This window comes from Trichechus manatus, unplaced genomic scaffold, assembly GCF_000243295.1.
Source record: "Trichechus manatus latirostris isolate Lorelei unplaced genomic scaffold, TriManLat1.0 scaffold00149, whole genome shotgun sequence".
In the NCBI taxonomy this organism is placed as follows: Eukaryota; Metazoa; Chordata; class Mammalia; order Sirenia; family Trichechidae; genus Trichechus; species Trichechus manatus.
Window position 1 is genome coordinate 5,176,825 of NW_004444085.1, and position 18,848 is coordinate 5,195,672.

The 18,848-nt window shown below is 39.1% G+C and overlaps 1 protein-coding gene across 1 annotated transcript in view; it reads right to left on the reverse strand.

Annotated features, from left to right (window-relative positions):
* The window catches only part of ZMYND11 (zinc finger MYND-type containing 11), a 160,685-nt gene that overhangs the window by 141,156 nt on the left and 681 nt on the right, over positions 1 to 18,848 (reverse strand). The window lies entirely within an intron of this gene.

Genomic DNA, 18,848 nt, shown 5'->3' on the forward strand with positions numbered 1-18,848 from the left:
ATCCCTGCATACCTGGTATAAATCCCACTTGATAGTGAATTATTTTTTTGATATGTTGCTGAATTCTATTGTCTAGAATTTTGTTGAGGATTTTTGTGTCAGTGTTCATGAGGAATACTGTTCTGTAATTTTCTTTTTTTGTGGTGTCTATCTGGATTTAGTATCAGGGGTATGCTTGCTTCATAGAATGCATTTGGGAGTATTCCATCCTTTTCTATGCTCTGAAATACCATTAGTAGTAATGGTGTTAACTCTTCTTTGAATTAGAATTCTCCGGTGAAGCCATCCGGGATGGCTTCTTTTTGTTGGGAGTTTTTAAATTACCTTTTCAATCTCTTCTTTTGTTATGGATTTAGTTGTTCTACCTCTGTTTGTGTTAGTTTAGGTGGGTAGTGAGTTTCTAGAAATTTGTCCATTTCCTCTAGGTTTTCTAATTCATTAGAGTACAATTTTTCATAGTATTCCGTTATGATTCTTTTAATTTCAGTTGCATCTGTTGTGATATCACCCATCTCATTTCTTATATGGGTTATTTGCCTCCTCTCCTGTTTTTCTTTTGTCAGTTTGGCCAATGGTTTATCAATTTTGTTGATCTTTTCAAAGAACCAGCTTTTCGTTTTGTTAACTCTTTCAATTGTTTTTCTGTTCTCTATTTCATTTAATTCTGCTTCTTTTGCTGCTTTTTCTACTTGTTCCAATCGTAGGGTTAATGTCTTGATTTTGGCCCTTTCTTTTCTTTTGGATGTGTGCATTTATTTATTGCTATAAACAGACCTCTGAGCACTGCTTTTGCTGTGTCCCAAAGGTTCTGGTACGATCTGTTTTCGTTCCCCTTTGACTCTATGAATGTCTTTATTCCATCCTTAATTTCTTCTATAACCTAGTAGATTTTGAGCAAGTTGTTGTTCAGTTTCCATGTGTTTGATTTTTTTTCCTTACTTTTTCTCTTATTGATTTCTACTTTTACGGCTTTGTGATCAGAAAAGACGCTTTGTCATATTTCGATGCTTTGGATTTTGTTAAGGCTTGCTTTATGGCCTAATATGTGGTCTATTCAGGAGAATGTTCCATGTGCGGTGGAAAAGAAAGTATACTCGGCTGCTGTTGGGTGGAGTGTTCGGTGTATGTCTATGAGATGAAGTTGGTTGACTGTAGCATTTACATCTTCCGTTATCTTTATTGAGCTTCCTTCTGGATGTTCTGTCCTTCACTGAAAGTGGTGTGTTGAAGTCTCCTACTACTATTGTGGAGCTATCTCTCTTTTCAGTGCTGTTAGTTTATGCATTTTGGAGCCCTGTCGCTGGGTGTGTAAATATTTATTATAGTTATGCCCTCCTGGTGTATTGGCCCTTTAATCATTATACAGTGTCCTTCTTTATCATTTGTGGTGGCTTTTAAAGTCTATTTTGTCAGAGATTAATATTGCCACTCCTGCTCTTTTTTGAGTGTTGTTTGCTTGATATATTTTTTTTCCATCCTTTGAGTTTTAGTTTGCTGTGTCCTTAAGTCTAAGGTGTGTCTCTTGTAGGCAGCATACAGATGGATCGGGCTTTTTTTATCCAATCTGCCACTCTTTGTCTCTTTATTGGTACATTTAGTCCATTTACATTCAGCATAATTACTGATAGGTATGAGTTTAGCGCTGTTGTTTTGATGTCTTTTTTGTGTGTTGTTCACAGCTTCTTTGTTCCACTTAATTTTCTGTGCTGACTCATTTTTCTTTATGTATTTTCATCTTTTCATTGTTGTTTTGTGTTTGCTGAGTCTTTATATTTTTCTAGTTTTTTATTTTGACTCGTAGGATTGTTAGTTTCCTTTGTAGTTACCTTAATATTTACCCCTATTTTTAAGTTTATGCCAGTCTTTTATTTCTTCATATTGCATTGACTTCCTCTCCATATGAAAAATCTGTGTCTACATTTTATTTTTTAAGTCCCTCTTTTTTGTTTTAATGTTGTCATCTTTTACATATTGACATCTGTTTCTCTATTTTCAGTGTTTAGCTTTGATTTATTTTTGTGCCTTCCCTATCCGGACTGATATCTGGTTGCTCTGTCCTGTGTTCTAGTCTTGGGTTGTTATCTGATGTTATTTATTTTCTAACCAGAGAACTCTCTTTAGTATTTCTTGTAATTTTGGTTTGGTTTTTGCAAATTCTCTAAACTTCTGTTTATCTGGAAATGCCCTAATTTTGCCATCATATTTGAGAGACAGTTTTGCTGGATATAGAATTCTTGGCTGGCAGTTATTTTCCTTCAAGGCTTTATATATGTCATCGCATTGCCTTCTAGCCTGCATGGTTTCTGCTGAGTAGTCTGAGCTTATTCTAATTGACTCTCCTTTGAAGATGACTTTTTCTTTATCCCTAGTCACTCTTAAATTCTCTATTTTTGGTTTTTGCAAGTTTGATTATAATATGTTTTGGTGACCTTCTTTTGGGATCGCCCTTATGTGGTGTTTGATGAGCATCCTGGATAGATATCTCCTCATCTTTCACGATATCAGGGAAGTTTTCTGCCAACAAATCTTCAACAATTCTCTCTATATTTTCTGCTATCGCCCTGTTCTGGTACTCTAATCACTTGTAGGTTACCCCTCTTGATAGAATCTCACACTAATTCTTAGGGTTTCTTCATTTTTTAAAATCCTTTCATCTGATTTTTCCTCAAATAAGTTGGTGTCAAGTGCTTTATCTTCAATCTCACTAATTGTGACTTCCATTGCCTCAATTCTCCTCTTATGCCTTTCTATTGAGTTGTCTAATTCTGAAATTTCATTGTTAATTTTCTGAATTTCTGATTGCTGTCTATGGATTCTTGCAGCCTGTTAAATTTGTCATCATGCTCTTCTCTAGTCTTTTTAATTTCCTCTATTGCATGTCCTGCGTTTTGCATAATTTCCTTCCTAATCTCTTCAAGAGTTCTATGTATTAATTTTTTTGTATTCTGCCTCTGGTAATTACCAGAAATTTTCTTCCTCGGGAAAATTGCTAGATTATTTTGGGAGCTTGCTGAAGCCATCATGGTCTGCCTCTTTATGTGATTTGATATTGACTGCTGTCTCTGAGCCATCGTAAGTTAATAATTTATGTTTGCTTACTGTGTCCTAGCTTCTTGTTTTTTTGTTTTGATATGCCCAAATAGGCTGCTCGTGTGAGCTAGCCCAGTCACCAGCCCCTTTGAAGCTCCAATGCCCTGCCCCCAAGTGGCCAGACATGCCACCAACTATGTTAGCCCAGGAGTCTTCCTACTACTCCTGTATGGATCCAGCTCAGGTGTCCAGGTTTTCGGCCACCAAGTATGTGGTGCAAGCTCTCACCTACAGTTCTAGACAGGCATGGGTGATTGGTACAGGCATCCAGCTTCAGCAGAGGGACACAGGCTGAGCAAGGCAAGGGGCCGACAGCCACCCCCGAGTGTCCAGGAGGAAAGCATGTCCCTGTTCCCTAGAGCTCGTAGATGAGTGGGTCTTCCAGCCGGACTATGAGCACCCAGTGCTGTTGGTTGTAAGAACCTGGGGGGCACCTCTTATTCTTGGGCCCCTATTGCAGTTGGCTAGGTGGCATGGGTGGTGCCACCAGTCCTCAGGCCCCATATGTGGGTAGGTGAAGACCCTGCTTAATGGGAAGAGCAATGTCAAATGTCACGAACCTGCCACTTCACAGCTAAAACAGTTTCAGTTAGACTTCAGGGATATACCCTGTTGTACCGCGGTTATGAGGGCCTACTCTGTTGAAATGGGCCCACACAAGTCTATGCAGGAGGAAGGGCACTCACATTCTGTGGAACCCTTATGCCTGTGCCTAGGCAAAGGAGCTGCGACTACCCCAAGTTCTTGGCTTAGGGGAGTCGGCAGATTATTTTTTCCCGTTTGTTAATTTGTTCACTCTTCAAGGCCGGCAGAATGGCTCAGGGTGCCTGACGGGTCCTACTTCTGACCCAAGTGACTCAGCAATTGCTGAAGCCAGTCCAGGACCCAGTGCAGGGCAGGGAGTGGGGAGCTAAACGGGAGAGAAGTTTTTCCCTAAGGGGGGTGTTTTTGATCTGCGTGGTAGTCCGGACACAAGTACTTATCTTTCACTGATTCAGGGCTGCTTCTTACTGGCTCTGGATGGCTGAGTAGACTCTCTGCCACTGCATCTCTCCCAAGGTGGAAAACACCTCCCAAGCGCCACTGCTTGCCTGCCTCACTTCACTGCTCACCCCCAAGCTGAACCAGGCTGAAGGGCTCACATACTTACCAGGTCAGGTCTGGCAACTCCTCACTGCTTCCGAACCATCTGTCCCTCCCCCTGCCACTCAGTCCAGTTCCTCAACTTTGCCTTTGATGTTCAGGGCCCCTAAATTGTCATATATAATTAATTCACTTGTTTTTTTTTTGTCTTTGTTGTAAGATGGAATACCCGAAGCATCTGACTACTCCGCCATCTTGGCCCCACCTCTCATTTGATTTCCTGACTGCTGCTTCCATGGGTGTTGATTGTGGATCCAAGTAAAATAAAATCCTTGACAACTTCAATGTTTCCATTTACCATGATGTTGCTTATTGGTCCAGTTGTGAGGATTTCTGTTGTCTTTATGTTGAGGTGTAATCCATACTGAAGACTGTAGTCTTTGATCTTCATCAGTAAGTGCTTCAAGTCCTCTTCACTTTCGGCAAGGAAGGTTGCATCATCTGCATATTGTAGGTTGTTGATGAGTCTTTCTACAATCCTGATGCCGAGTTCTTCATATAGTGCAGCTTCTCAGATTATTTGCTCGGCATACAGATTGAATAAGTATGCTGAAGGAGACAACCCTGTTGCACAACTTTCCTAATTTTAAACCACACAGTATCCCCTTGTTCTGTCTGAACAACTGCCTCTTGGTCTATGTATAGGTTCCGCATGAGCACAATTAAGTGTTCTGGAATTCCCATTCTTCCCAATGTTGTCCATAATCTGTTCTGATCCACAAAGCCCAATGCCTTTTTGTAGTCAATAAAACACAGGTAAACATCTCTCTGCTTTCAACTAAGATCCATCTGACATTAGCAATTATATCTCTCATGCTACACCCTCTTCTGAAACCAGACTGAATTTCTGGCAGTTCCCTGTGGATGTAGTGCTGCAACCATTTTTGAATGATCTTTAGCAAAATTTCATTTGCATATGATATTGTTCAATAATTTCTGCATTCTGTTGGATCACCTTTCGTGAGAATGAGCACAAATATGAATCTCTTCCAGTCAGCTGGCCAGACAGCTGTCTTCCAAATCTCTTGGCATAGATGAGCGAACGCTTCTAGTGTTGCATCCGTTTGCTGAAACATCTCAGTTGGTATTCCATCAGTTCCTGAAGCCTTGTTTTTCACCAATGCCTTCAGTGCAGCTTGGACCTCTTCCTTCAATACTATCAGTTCTTGATAATATGCTACCTCCTGAAATGGTTGAATGTCAACAAAATCTTTTTGGTACAGTGACCCTCTGTAATCTTTCTCTCTCCTTTCGATGCTTCCTGCTTCATTCAATAGTTTGCCCACAGAATCCTTCAATACTGCAACTCAAGGATTGAAATATTTCTTCAGTTCTTTCAGCTAGAGAAATGCTGAGCATGTTCTTCCCTTTTGGTCTTCTAACTCCAGTTTGAAACTGATCAAACTGCAGTCAAGGTGCATTGATAATTACTGGTAACTGAAACGCAAAAGTTGGAAACAAAGAAGAAGGATTGGTAGTTGGAAAATATTGCCTTGGTGATAGAAAGGACGTCAGAGATTGCATGACAGAATTTTGCAAGACCAATGACTTATTCACTGCAAATAACTTTTTTCAACAACATAAATGGTGACTACATATGTGGACCTCACTGGATAGAATCACAGGAATCAAACTGACTACATCTGTGGAAAGAGACAATGGAGAAGCTCAATATCATCAGTCCGAACAAGGCCAGGGGCTAACTGTGGAAAAGACTATCAATTAGAAGGTCAAGATGAAGCTGAAGAAAGTTAAAACAAGTCCATGAGAGTCACAGTTGACCATAAGTATACCCTACCTAAATTTTAGAGACCATCTCAAGAATAGACTTGATGCGCTAAACACTAATGACCGAAGAGCAGATGAGTTGTGCGATGACATCATGGACATCATATATGAAGAAAGCAAAAGGTCATTAAAAAGTCAGGAAAGAGGCGTAGCCATGATGGAGGACTAATCAGATGCACTAAGCCATCCATCTGCAACACAGACCCGAAAAACCAAATAGAACAGATACAGATGTCAATCCTGAAACCCTGCACTTTAAATAAAAGGATAAAGTAATAAATTGGAAGTCACTGAGAAGAAAAAACTGATCGAAAACAGTGAAGGAGTAAAGATAGGGAGTGGAGGTTCCCAGGGACCAGCACTGTACATCGCAGCCATCTTGAGATAAAACCAAAAACCCTGCATAAAGAGCACAGAAATTCACCTTCACGGAACTCCCAATAGAAGACAGAGGAACGGTGCAGACACACTCAGAGCTAAGTAAGTTTCCTTTTGCTGGCTGCAGCTCAAGGAAGTGCCCAGACACTCTCACACAGTAATCAGAGGAGCAGGTTCCTACAATCCCCGCCTCCCTCCCCCCACCTTCCGGCCAGTAGTGGCAAGAATCGCCGCAACCCAGCAGTCTCAACTGCCAGGGACCACAGTATAATCCCCCATTTCTCTCCCAATCTAGACCTGTCTACCCCTCCCTTTGCCCCCCATCCCATCATCAGCCACACCCTGCTGCGCTGCAGCCCAGAGACCAGGCTCTGCATACCTCCTTCCCTGTGGGCCAATGGGGCTGCATCACAGGGGAGCCACCCAGACCACACCCTGTCTCCTCGCCAGCTCTGCCCTGCTGTCCCTCACAAACTGAGGTAGAAAATCTGAACAGACCATTAACAAGAGAAGAGACTGAAAACGTAATTTAAAAAACTCCCAACAAAAAAAAGCCCTGGCCCAGATGGCTTCACTAGAGAATTCTACCAAACATTCAGAGAAGAGCTCACACCAGTACTACTCAAACTATTTCAAAGCATAGAAAAGAAAGGAATACTGCCAAATTCATTCTATAAAGCCAGCATAACCTGATACCAAAACGAGGCAAAGACACCACAAAAAAAGAAAATTACAGACCAACATCTCTCATGAATATAGATGCAAAAATTCTCAACAAAATTCTAACAAACAGAATTCAGCATCATATCAAAAACAAAAACACCATGACAAAGTGGGATTCATACCAAGTATGCAAGGATGATTAAACATTAGAAAATCAATCAATGTAATCCACCACATAAATAGCACAAAAGAATCATATGAGCATCTCAATCCATGCAGAAATGGCATCTGACAAAGTCCAACATCCATTCCTGACAAAAACTCTCAATAAAATAGGAATAGAAGAGAAATTCCTCAACATAATAAAAGGCATCTATATAAAACCAACAGCCAAGATTATTCTCAATGGAGAGAGGCTGAAACAAGACAAGGATGCCCTTTATTACCACTCATATTTAAATTGGGCTGGAAGTCCTAGGTAGAGCAGTAAGGAAAGAAAAAGAAATAAAAGGCATCCAGATTGGTAAGAAAGAAGTAAAACTAACCCTATTTGCAGGCAATATGATACTATACATAGAGAACCCCAAAGATTCCTAAAGAAAACTACTGAACAAATAGAAACATTCAGCAGAGTAGCAGGATACAAGATCAACATACAAAGATCAATTGGATGCCTATACACCAACAAACAGAACTACAAAAAGGAAAGCAGGGAAACACTACCACTTATAATGGCCCCCAAGAAGATAAAATACTTAGGAATAAATCTAACCAGGGGCATAAAAGACCTATGCAGAGAAAACTACGGAACACTACTGCAAGAAACCAAAAGAGACCTACACAAATGGAAAAACATACATTCTCATGGACACAAAGACTCAACATTGTAAAAATGTCAATGCTACACAAAGCGATCTACAGATACAATGCAATTCCAATCCAAATACCAACAGCATTCTTTAATGAGATGGAAAAAAATAATCATTAACTTTACATGGAAAGGAAAGAAGCCCCGGATAAGTAAAGCATTATAGAAGAACAAAGTAGGAGGCTCACACTATCTGATCTCAGAACCTACTATACAGCTACAGTAGTCAAAACAGCCTGGTACTGGTACAACAACAGACACATATACCAATGGAACAGAATTGAGAACCCAGACGTAAATCCACCCACCTACGGTAAGCTGATCTTTGACAAAGGCCCAAAGTCCATTAAATGGGGAAAAGATAGTCTTTTTAACAAATGGTGCTGGCAAAACTGGATGTCCTTCTGTAAAAAAAAATACAACAGGACCCATATCTCACACCATACACAAAAACTAATTCAAAATCAATCAAATACAAAATCTAAAACTATAAAGATCATGCGAGAAAAAACACGGACAACGCTGGGGTCCTAATATATGGCATAAATAGGATACAAATCATCACTAACAATGCACAAACACCAGAAGATAAACTAGATAACTAGGATCTGCTAAAAATTAAACACTTATGCTCATCAAAAACTTCACCAAAAGATTAAAAAGAGAACCTACAGACTGGGAAAACAATTTTTGGCTACGACATATCTGACAAACGTCTAATTTCTAAAATCTGTAAGATACTGCAACACTGAAACAATAAGAAGACAAACAATCCAATTAAAAAAATGGTTAAAGGATATGAACAGACACCTTGCCAAAGAAGATACTGAGGTGGCTAACAGACACATGAAGAAATGCTCGCGTTCATTAGCCATTAGAAATGCCAATCAAAACTACAATGAGATACCATCTCACCCCGAAATAAATGGCCTAATCAAAAAAACAGAAAATAACAAATGTTGGAGAGGTCGCCGAGAGATTGGAAAATGGGATAAATGGAAACGGGGAACCCAGGTTTCAGAAGGTGAGAATGCTGACACATTGCAGGGATTGCACCAATGTCACAAAAAAATCTGTGTATAAATTGTTGAATGAGAAACTAACTTGCTCTGTAAACCTTCACCTAAAGGATAATAATAAGTAAAAAGTCAGGAAAGAAAGAAAAGACCAAAATAGATGTCAGAAGAGACTGAAACTTGCTCTTGAACATAGAATAGCTAAAGCGAATGGAAGAAATGATGAAGTAAAAGGGCTGAACACAAGATTTCAAAGGGCAGCTCAAGAAGACAATGAATTCAGTATTATAATGAATCTGATATACAGGCATCATTAAAAGAATATTTTCTTTTTGAAAATACACAGCTATAAAATATGAAGAACCATACTTAATATATATTTACAACATTAATACTCATGATGTCAGGGTGATCTGAATCTGTGAAAACTAAAACTTAGTTGATCTATTTCTCTCTTCATTGTATGCCTCTCATGAAGTGGTATTATTTTATTTAAGATGAATGTAAATACGCTATAGAATTTTGAAGTCTTAGAGTTTACAGCCGTTTTGCAAGATTAAATTACCCATTTCAATACAAACTGAATTTATCCAACAGAGCGAATACTAAGATTCCTCAAGACAATGATTCGCCCTTCTGAGAAGGAGACTTTAGTGTTGGCACTAATTCCAGATATTTTCAAACATTTTTCTCTTATACATAGGTATTAAAATAAAGATTGTAGGCTTTCTCTCCTCCCACTTCTGCCTGGGAGCCAAGTTATCTTCATAATGGGAGCTGCCAATAGTTACAGCAAGAAAGTTAGCCAATTATCTATGCTTGTTCTTGGATTACTAGCTATCATTACCAGTGAAACTGGAATTAACCAGAACTTTACTTATGGAATGTTCTGATTATCAAAAGTTGTCTAATATTCCTTTCTTTCTGCTTCCTGTTTTTGTAAGTAAAGTGAGCATAATTTTAGATTATTTTATCATTAGTTTTACAGACTTATAAAATGTACATTTGGAAGGTGAAAGTACTTCAGTGAAAAGATCCAAGAAGTTGATGGGTTTTAGGACGACAGAGCAGCATAACAGAAAGAGCACAAGCTTGCTAGTCATACAGTTGAATTCAAATGACAATTTGATCATGTATTCTGAGACTTTGAGGTACCGATAACTTAATCCTTCTGAGCCTGTCCCCTTATTACAAATGGTTACATAAATATTTCCCTCTTGATGCTGTTGCGAGGATTAAATGAATTAGTAAATTGCCTACTACAATAAGCCTTCAATAAGTGATGCCTTAAAAAAAAATGTTGCTGCCACTGGCAATATGTTCATGATGAAACCCAGCTTCCTAAAAACTGCTTGCAGAGTAACTATGTCTATAGTGACCTAATATCCACACATAGTCAAATTAAATAGAATACTGTTTAAATGTATTTATAGCAGATTTTCTTGCTATAAATAACAGTATCTTCTTGATTAAAAAAAAAAGCTTTTTTATACCCAATTGTGAGAATTATTATATGACAGGCTCTCAACAGAAATCCATTTAAAACTATTGTTACATATCTTTCTTTTGTGTTTACATGGAAATGCTTAAACTAGGAAAGAAGAGCCTTCCTTTTAAAACTTACATTTTAAATTTACTTACCATAAAAGCCAACCAAATTGGAGGGGGGAAAAAAAAACACTGAAAGCTTTAAATGGGTCTACCTGTCCCTTAAATGCTCAAAAAATGGAAAACATCACATCATATTTGATAGTTGAAACAACTCTATTTTGAACAAGGTACTGTGAAAAATTACTAATAATAACAAAGTTGTTTAAAAAAATTTAAGTGGTTAATATAGTAAAATCTCAGTGTTACAAATTAGAATACATCATCAGTGTTAAAACCTCAAAAGCAATCTTCAGTCAAATATAATGTATCTTAACTCAAATATACTGTTCCACAGCACTCTGTGCTTCTCTATTACACTTCATTGTGCTTGCTTCTGTAATTGTGTTACCCTAAACTATAAACTCTATAAGCGCAAAAACCTTCTTATCTTTGCTCACATAGTAGAGCCTCAATAAATAACTGAATGTATTAATGAATGAACAAGAATTTCGAATTGCACAATATAGTTGTAAGAAAATACAATATAGTATTTTAATGTGATCTTATCAAACAGATTAACTATGGAATAACTTGCACTATAAAAGCATGAATTTAAAACTAGTTTACCCAGTATATTTAAATATTACTCAGTTTACCAAAAATAAAAACTTTTTGTACAAGTTTTCAGCAACACACACTTTTCAAACTGATGTATAAGAGCACATAATATGATCTGTTTAATATATTCCTCTCATCTCTGAAGAAAAAGTAGATATAAGAGTCTATATCATTTTTTTAAAACTCTGATAGAAAAGTACTCCATTATCTTTATCATTTCTATTTCTTTAATCTCACAAAGTTAGGCAAACTTTTAGCCATTTATGTGGCAGACACTGTGGACATTTGCTTTTACCAACTTTATGTAAAATCTACCACACCCAATGCAATTATAGCTTTACAACTTAATAGCATGAATAAATCATATAAGCACTTGCATATAAGGGTATTTCATGGCTGTCTAATCAACACAATTTTAAAAGATCTTGCCCTGCATTTTATTAAATTACCTTAATTTGTGAAAATATTCTCCAAGATGCTCATTTCCCTTTGAAGATACTAAGTTAAAAATTAGAACTGCTCGATAGAAAATATTTAAACAGTACAAGAGATTAACTAAATTTCTAAATATTTACCCTTTCTAAATAAAATATTTTTAACTGAGTTAAATATCTAAGTTTAACAATTTACTAAACTTCTCTATAAAACATATAATGAATTATCGTAGTTGCTACTGAGTCATTTCTGACTCATGGCAACCTCATGTGTGCCAGAGTGGAAATGTCTCCACAGAGTTTTAAATGGCTGATTTTGTGGAAGTAGATCGCCAACGCTTTCTTCCAAGGTGCCTCGGGTGGATTCAAACCTCCAACCTTCCGGTTAGCAGTTGAGTTTTGCACCACCCAGGGGTTCTGTAGTGGACCATATAAAAACTAAAATATAATTCTAAGTAAATTTTTTTTATATTACAGAATACTTCTCTGCATTTTAATAATTTTGATATTAAATCTTGTGTAGCATTTTCACAACACAAATAACTTTTAAAAGAATTCTCTAAGTGGAAAATCAGTTTAACAACAGGCACACACACACACACACAGATTTTTCCTTAAAGAATAATTCATTTCTGCATATGTTTTAAAAAATTATAGCTAAGCCTTGAGTATTCAAAAAGACTATTCTACTGAGTATTTAGATTTGGAGTCTTATTTCCCTCCCATTATCTTCATTTCTATCATTTTACCGCCTATCCCAGGGATTCTCAAATTTGTATGGTACATGGATCACAGTCTCTCACAAAGCACCTAATTCATCCGCTTCTCTTTAGTTTTTGTGGGTGTGTGCCGGGATGGGAGGTGTGCTACAAGGAGGTGGGACCTTCCATAAATGAAAAGATGATTACTGTGCTTTTGAGATAACGTACAGGACATCTGTGTGTGTTTTTTAATGGGATAGTGTATGTAAATAACAGACCAGTGGCTGACACATGGTAAACACACAATACATGATACATATTATCATGGTACTTGTTTATGTTATAAAATGTAGACATAATACATTTCAAAAATTAAGACTAAAAGGACAAACCATGCATGATCTGGAAAAACAACCTCCAGATCACTGATGATCTTCACAGAATCACTACACCAAAGCAGATTAAAATTTGTTTCAAAAATTTAACCATGCCACTGCTAAGAAATAACTGCAAGCTATTATGCAAGAGATAAAAAAATTAAACTCAAGTAAGTTATTTTTTACTACTTGTCAAAATTCTTAGTAAAAATGTTGGTAAGGGACTAGTTCCAACAATGATCAACTCAAGAGGTGACAAGCAGTTTCTCTTTATTCAGAACATCTGCTTCAAGCAAATACAAAATATACAACCTGAAGCAGTTTATTACAGACAGGGTGACAGGTGTGAGAAAAGAAAAAAAAATTACTTCAAAACCAATGGTTAGAATAAGAACTCTTCAACTGTCTATGTATTTCAGTTATCCATATTATTCATCAAAGATTATTAAGAAGTAATGATAAAAAGATCCTTAAAATTGCTTCAAGTAAACTAGCCCCAAGGATTATAACAAATGCTTATTTTTGCAACATTCTGAGATAACTGAAGTAGAATATTCAGAAATATTCTACTATAGTTAAACACAAATTCATATGACAACACATATGTGAGCATGCCATACTACAATTTCAGACCCTCACTCTTTTCCACGCTGTTGTTGTTGTTAACGCGCCTTTGAGTCGGTTAAGACTCATAGCGACCCTATGTACAACAGAACAAAACATTGCCTGGTCCTGAGCCATTCTCACGATCACTGCTATGTTTGAACCCACTGTTGCAGCCACTGTGTCAATCCATCTTGTAGAGGGTCTTCCTCTTTTCCGTTGACCCTCTACTTTACAAGCATGAGACCCTCTTCCAGGGATTGGTCCCTCCTGATAACACGTTCAAAGTAAGCGAAATGAAGTCTTATCATCCTCGCTTCTAAGGGGATTCTGGCTGTACTTCTTCCAAAACACATTTGTTCGTTCTTCTGGCAGTCCATGGTATATTCAATATTCTTCGCCAACACCATAATTCAAAGGCATCAATTCTTCTTTGGTCTCCCTTATTCACCGTCTAGCTCTCGCGTGCATATAAGGTGACTGAAAACACCATGGCTTGGGTCAGGTGCACCTTAGTCCTCAAAATGACATCTTTGCTTTTTAACACTTTAAAGAGGTCTTTTGCAGCAGATTTGCCCGACGCAATAGGTTGTTTGATTTCTTGACTGCTGCTTCCATGGGCATTGATTGTGGATCCAAGTAAAATGAAATCCTTGATAACTTCCATCTTTTTTCCGTTTATCATGATGTTGCTTATTGGTCCAGTTATGAGGATTTTTGTTTCCTTTATGCTGAAGTGTAATCCATACTGAAGGCTGTAGTCTTTGATCTTCATCAGTAAGTGCTTCAAGTCCTCATCACTTTCAGCAAGCAGGTTGTGTCATCTGTGTATCACAGGTTGTTAGTCTTCCTCCAATTCCTCTCTCCAGTTAGTTCTTCATCTCATCCAGCTTCTCAGATTATCTGCTCAACATACAGATTGAATAAGGTTGCTGAAAGGATACAAACCCGATGCACACCTTTCCTGATTTTAAACCACGTAGTAGCCCCTTATTTTACTGACTGCCTCTCGGTCTATGTACAGGTTCCTCATTGGAACACAATTAAGTGTTCTGGAATTACCATTCTTCACAATGTTATCCATAATTTGTTATGATCAACATAGTCGAATGCCTTTGCATAGTCAATAAAACACAGGTAAATATCTTTCTGGTATTCTCTGCTTTTAGCGAAGATATATCTGACATCAGCAATGATATCCCTCATTCCATGTCCTCTTCTGAATCTGGTTTGAATTTCTGGCAGTTCCCTGTTGATGTACAGCTGCAACCATTTTTTTCATTATCTTCAGCAAAATATTAATGATATTGTTCAATAACTTCCATATTCTGCTGAATCACCTTTCTTTGGAATGAGCACAAATATGGATCTCCTCCAGTCCACTGGCCAGGTAGCTGTCTTCCAAATTTCTTGGCATAGATGAGTGAGCGCTTCCAGTGCTGCATCCATTTGTTGAAACATCTCAGTTGATATTCTGTCAGTTCCTGGAGCCTTGTATTTCGCCAGTGCCTTCAGTGCAGCTTGGACTTCCTCCTTCAGTACCATGAGTTCTTGATAATATGCTACCTCCTGAAATGGCTGAACATCGACCAATTCTTTTTGGTACAGTGACTCTGTGTATCCTTCCGTCTTCTTTTGATGCTCCCTGCATCGTTCAACATTTCGCTCATAAAATCCCTCAATATTGCAACTTGAGGCCTGAATTTTTTCTTCAGTTCTTTCGGCTTAAGAAATGGCGAGCATGTTCTTCGCTTCTAGTTTTCTATCTCCAGGTCTTTGCACATTCATTAATACTTTCCACACTAGTTAAATTATTATTGCCCTGAATAGAATTTGACTCATAAACACTATTACTACCTACTATGTATATGGCATAGTCAATTTTCTCCTGTCTTCTATTCTTAATGTGACTTAAAAAAAACACAAGGAGCACACAGAACAAAGTAAAGCGGATACAAAACAAAAACTAAAACCAGAAACTTTCAGTGTATAACTTCTTCTACCAGGGGAAACAAAAGTTAAAATCAATGATGAATGTGGCTTTAGATTATCTGTGAATTTGATTTAAATCCATACTATGGGCATGTCAGGTCTCAAAAACTAACCTATATGGTACTTGCTAATAGAATGCCAGAACTACCATTTCCAGGAAGTAAGTTTTATACTGGCAGCTTTTGAAAAATGTTGATGGGTATGCCATACACATATTCGTTCTTGTACTAGAATAAAAAATAAAAACAAAGAGACTCAAGATAAAAAGACAGAGAATATACTGTCCTTCCAACCTAGATTACTTAAGGTTAGAATTCACTGGAACACAGAACAGCCTACATCAGAACATAGAAAGAAAATACCATTATTGAGAAACCAACCAGAAAACAATGCATTGTCATAAAGGGCTCAACTTGTGTTAAAACCTATCTTCCCAAGTGATAATAAAAGGTAGGAAAGAAAGCATTTAAGAAACAGTTAACTAGTGCTTACTATGGGCCAGGAACTGTTTTAAGTGCTTTAAAAATATTAACTCATCTAATCGTCACAACAACTCTATGAGGTAGGTACTATTATCATCCCTGTTTTTCAGATGGGAAAACTGAGACAAGGCATGACAAGGTTAAGTAGCTTGTCCAAGGTCACTCTGCTAGTAAATGACAAAGACAGGATTCAGGCCCAAGCTGCCTGGCTTCAAAGTCTGTGCTCTTAATCATTTTGTTATGCTACCTTCCTAATCTAACGACAAGGAAAAAAAAAAAATCTAGTCACCATATAAAATAATTCAATGTTAAATCCAAGTTAAGGTTTTCAAACAGTGTAATGTTTTAAGACCATAAGATGGTCCATTTTCTTTTTAAATGTCTTCCCCAGCTATGTCCTCTTTGCTTAAATGTAATGATGCTCTCCTTGAAGAATTCAACTGAAGTAAAAGGAAGGTAAAGAAAGTCTTATCCCAGCAGTATGGCTTTAAGTAAGCAAGGTACAGCAGTATTTGATATTTCTATTACAAATATTAAATAAATTCTTAGATCCAATTAGTGTCTTAATATTCTAAACATGCTCAATTAAGGTATGCCAAAGGATATGAACGCCTCTATTATTATACCCTATCTGAACATCCCTGAAAGGAAAGAGGAGGGAGGGCTACCAAGGGGTGACAGTTCATATAAACATATGTCAATTCACTGAAACATGCAAGATGACATCCACTGGAAGTGCCAACAAAATGATATCCTAGGAATATTTAGTATGAGCTAAAGAGCTAAGCTAGACTTAACACTTCATTTTTTCTTTGTAAATCTGGAAGCATGTATATGTATGTTTAATTGAACACCTTTCAAGAGGTAACCGCAAAAACAAATTGCCTAATTTACAGAATGTAAAAGGGGACTATGGAATGCAAATATTAACACTTGTCACAGACACTGATCCTTCAGTTTTCAAGATCTATGAAAAAACATGCTGTGTAAAATATAGAAATCCTTTGTTAATCACAGGTAGAGTCAAGCTAGGAAGATATTTTATTGATTCTGTCATAATTACATAATCACATTCATCCCGTATCTTCTCATCTTTGATTTTTAACCTGGTCATCCTATAAAAAAGAGTTGACCAAAATAATAACTGTAATGAACTAGCCCCAATTAGTCAAAGACAAGGAAAATAATATGCCTGTATAGAAATCAGTATTTTATCTCTTGCTTGTATAGATATTCAGAAAAAATTACAAAGATGCCCTTGCTTATTCAAGCTTGCAAGTGTACCGAGACTATTACCCTGAAAACTTCCAACCATTAGTTAGAACTAACGACTGAAAGGCCTGAAATTACTAAGCTAAAAACTACTATATTTCTCAGTTTAAAAGAAAACAAGGGAAAGTTTTTCTTCCTTTCAACATACCTGTAAGCAAATTATATTATTTTTAATAAAGCTCTTGTCTTCCATACAAAACCAAAGTTAATAGTTATTCTTCCTTCAAGGCTTATTGTAGGATGCAGAACGAGTGAGGTAGTAGTGTCAACTCCCTCGTGTTAAGTACCTCAGAAACTTAAAACTCAAGAGACCGCTTTTTCCACTCCATCAGCCACCTGCTTCAGCAGCTTCCCTCACAGAATGCAGTGGTTTCCTGAAAACACTATCTTCAGACACTTATCAAAATGGGCTTTCCTTGTGGGAATGCTTCACACTTTGCACAACCTCCCTCCCCAGCCTGCTTATTTAAGAATGGAACATAAGACTGAGTCGTTTTACACACACACACACACACACACACACACATACACACACACAGTCCATTCTATACAGTAAGTGTGCCTCTACATGCGGGGTGAGGGAGAAAAGCTGGAGGGGCAACAATTTACATAAAAGTTGTAAGTCCCAAGTGACTCATGGGCTGCACACCTACTAAGTACAGTCCCTGGTCCTTGTGCCCCGTGCCTCCCAGAAGGGGCTAGGAGTTCCCACCTCATCTCAAAGAAACTTAAACAGCCATTAGGTATGCCTGTTAGGGGCTTCTCCGTGAACTGCAGCTTTTCTCCAAATGCTCTCCATAGGAAGAAGAGTAGTAGATTCCTCAGGAAAATCCTTGAGGCTAGATTGTGAGAGGCACAGAAACACAATTCAGCAGGGGAGGGGAGAAGTTGGGGTGACGGTGGTACAATCAAGGAATTCCTTTTCAGAGACAAGAGAAAATAAACCTGTTGAGGAGGCAAAGGACCTCGTTTTTATTTGTTGCTGTTCTATCCAGGGTCTCTCGACCCTAGCTCCTGGGATAACTGGATCGAATCCCCACCTCAGTCCTTAGGGGACAAACCGTGCCCAGCAGCTGCCATTACTCCCCAAACAACGAACCGCGACGGCAAATGCTTACACCACCCCTCAATTCCCTCCCTCTCCCCGCCCTCACCACACACACAATCCGCATTCCCTTCGGACCCCGGCCAGCGGCCGTGTGCCCGAGAGGCCTGGGCCGCGGGCAGGAGAGCCGCAGGCGGCGCGGCGCAGGGGCCGCTCGGCCGCCTCACGCGACTCCCCGGCTTCCCCGACACCGACAAGGCCCCTGCGCAGTTCTCCCAAGGAGCCTCTCCCAGGAGCCCGGAAAGGCAAGGGGGGTCGTGGGCAGCGATATACGCGGTCCGCGACAAACCCCCCAACGCCCGCCAGCACACGGCCGCCTCGGCGTCCCCGGCCCGGGGGACCCCTGCCTCGGGAGGGTCCTCAGCCTGCCGCACACAAAGCTCCTCGGACAACTCTGACACGTTCGGCGAGAGGGGACCCATCACTACCCCGCGCCGCCACCCCTAAAAGACTGCAGCCCGAAGCGGGGGTCAGAGGCACAACAATACGGGGTCACCGTAATCGCCATTAATACTCATAAGCAGCCCCCCGGGCAGAGCCGACAGCCGCTCCCCGCCCGCGCCCACCTCGCCTCCCGCGCCGCAGCCCGCTGCCCTCGCCCCCGGCACGGCCCGCCACCCCAGGCCTCCCCTCCCTCGGCAGAAGCTCATTTCTTTCCCCCACCATTATGCTCTGGCTCCTCGCCGCCGCCGCCGCCGCCGCCTCGCCCGCGCCCTCCCCCACCCCCC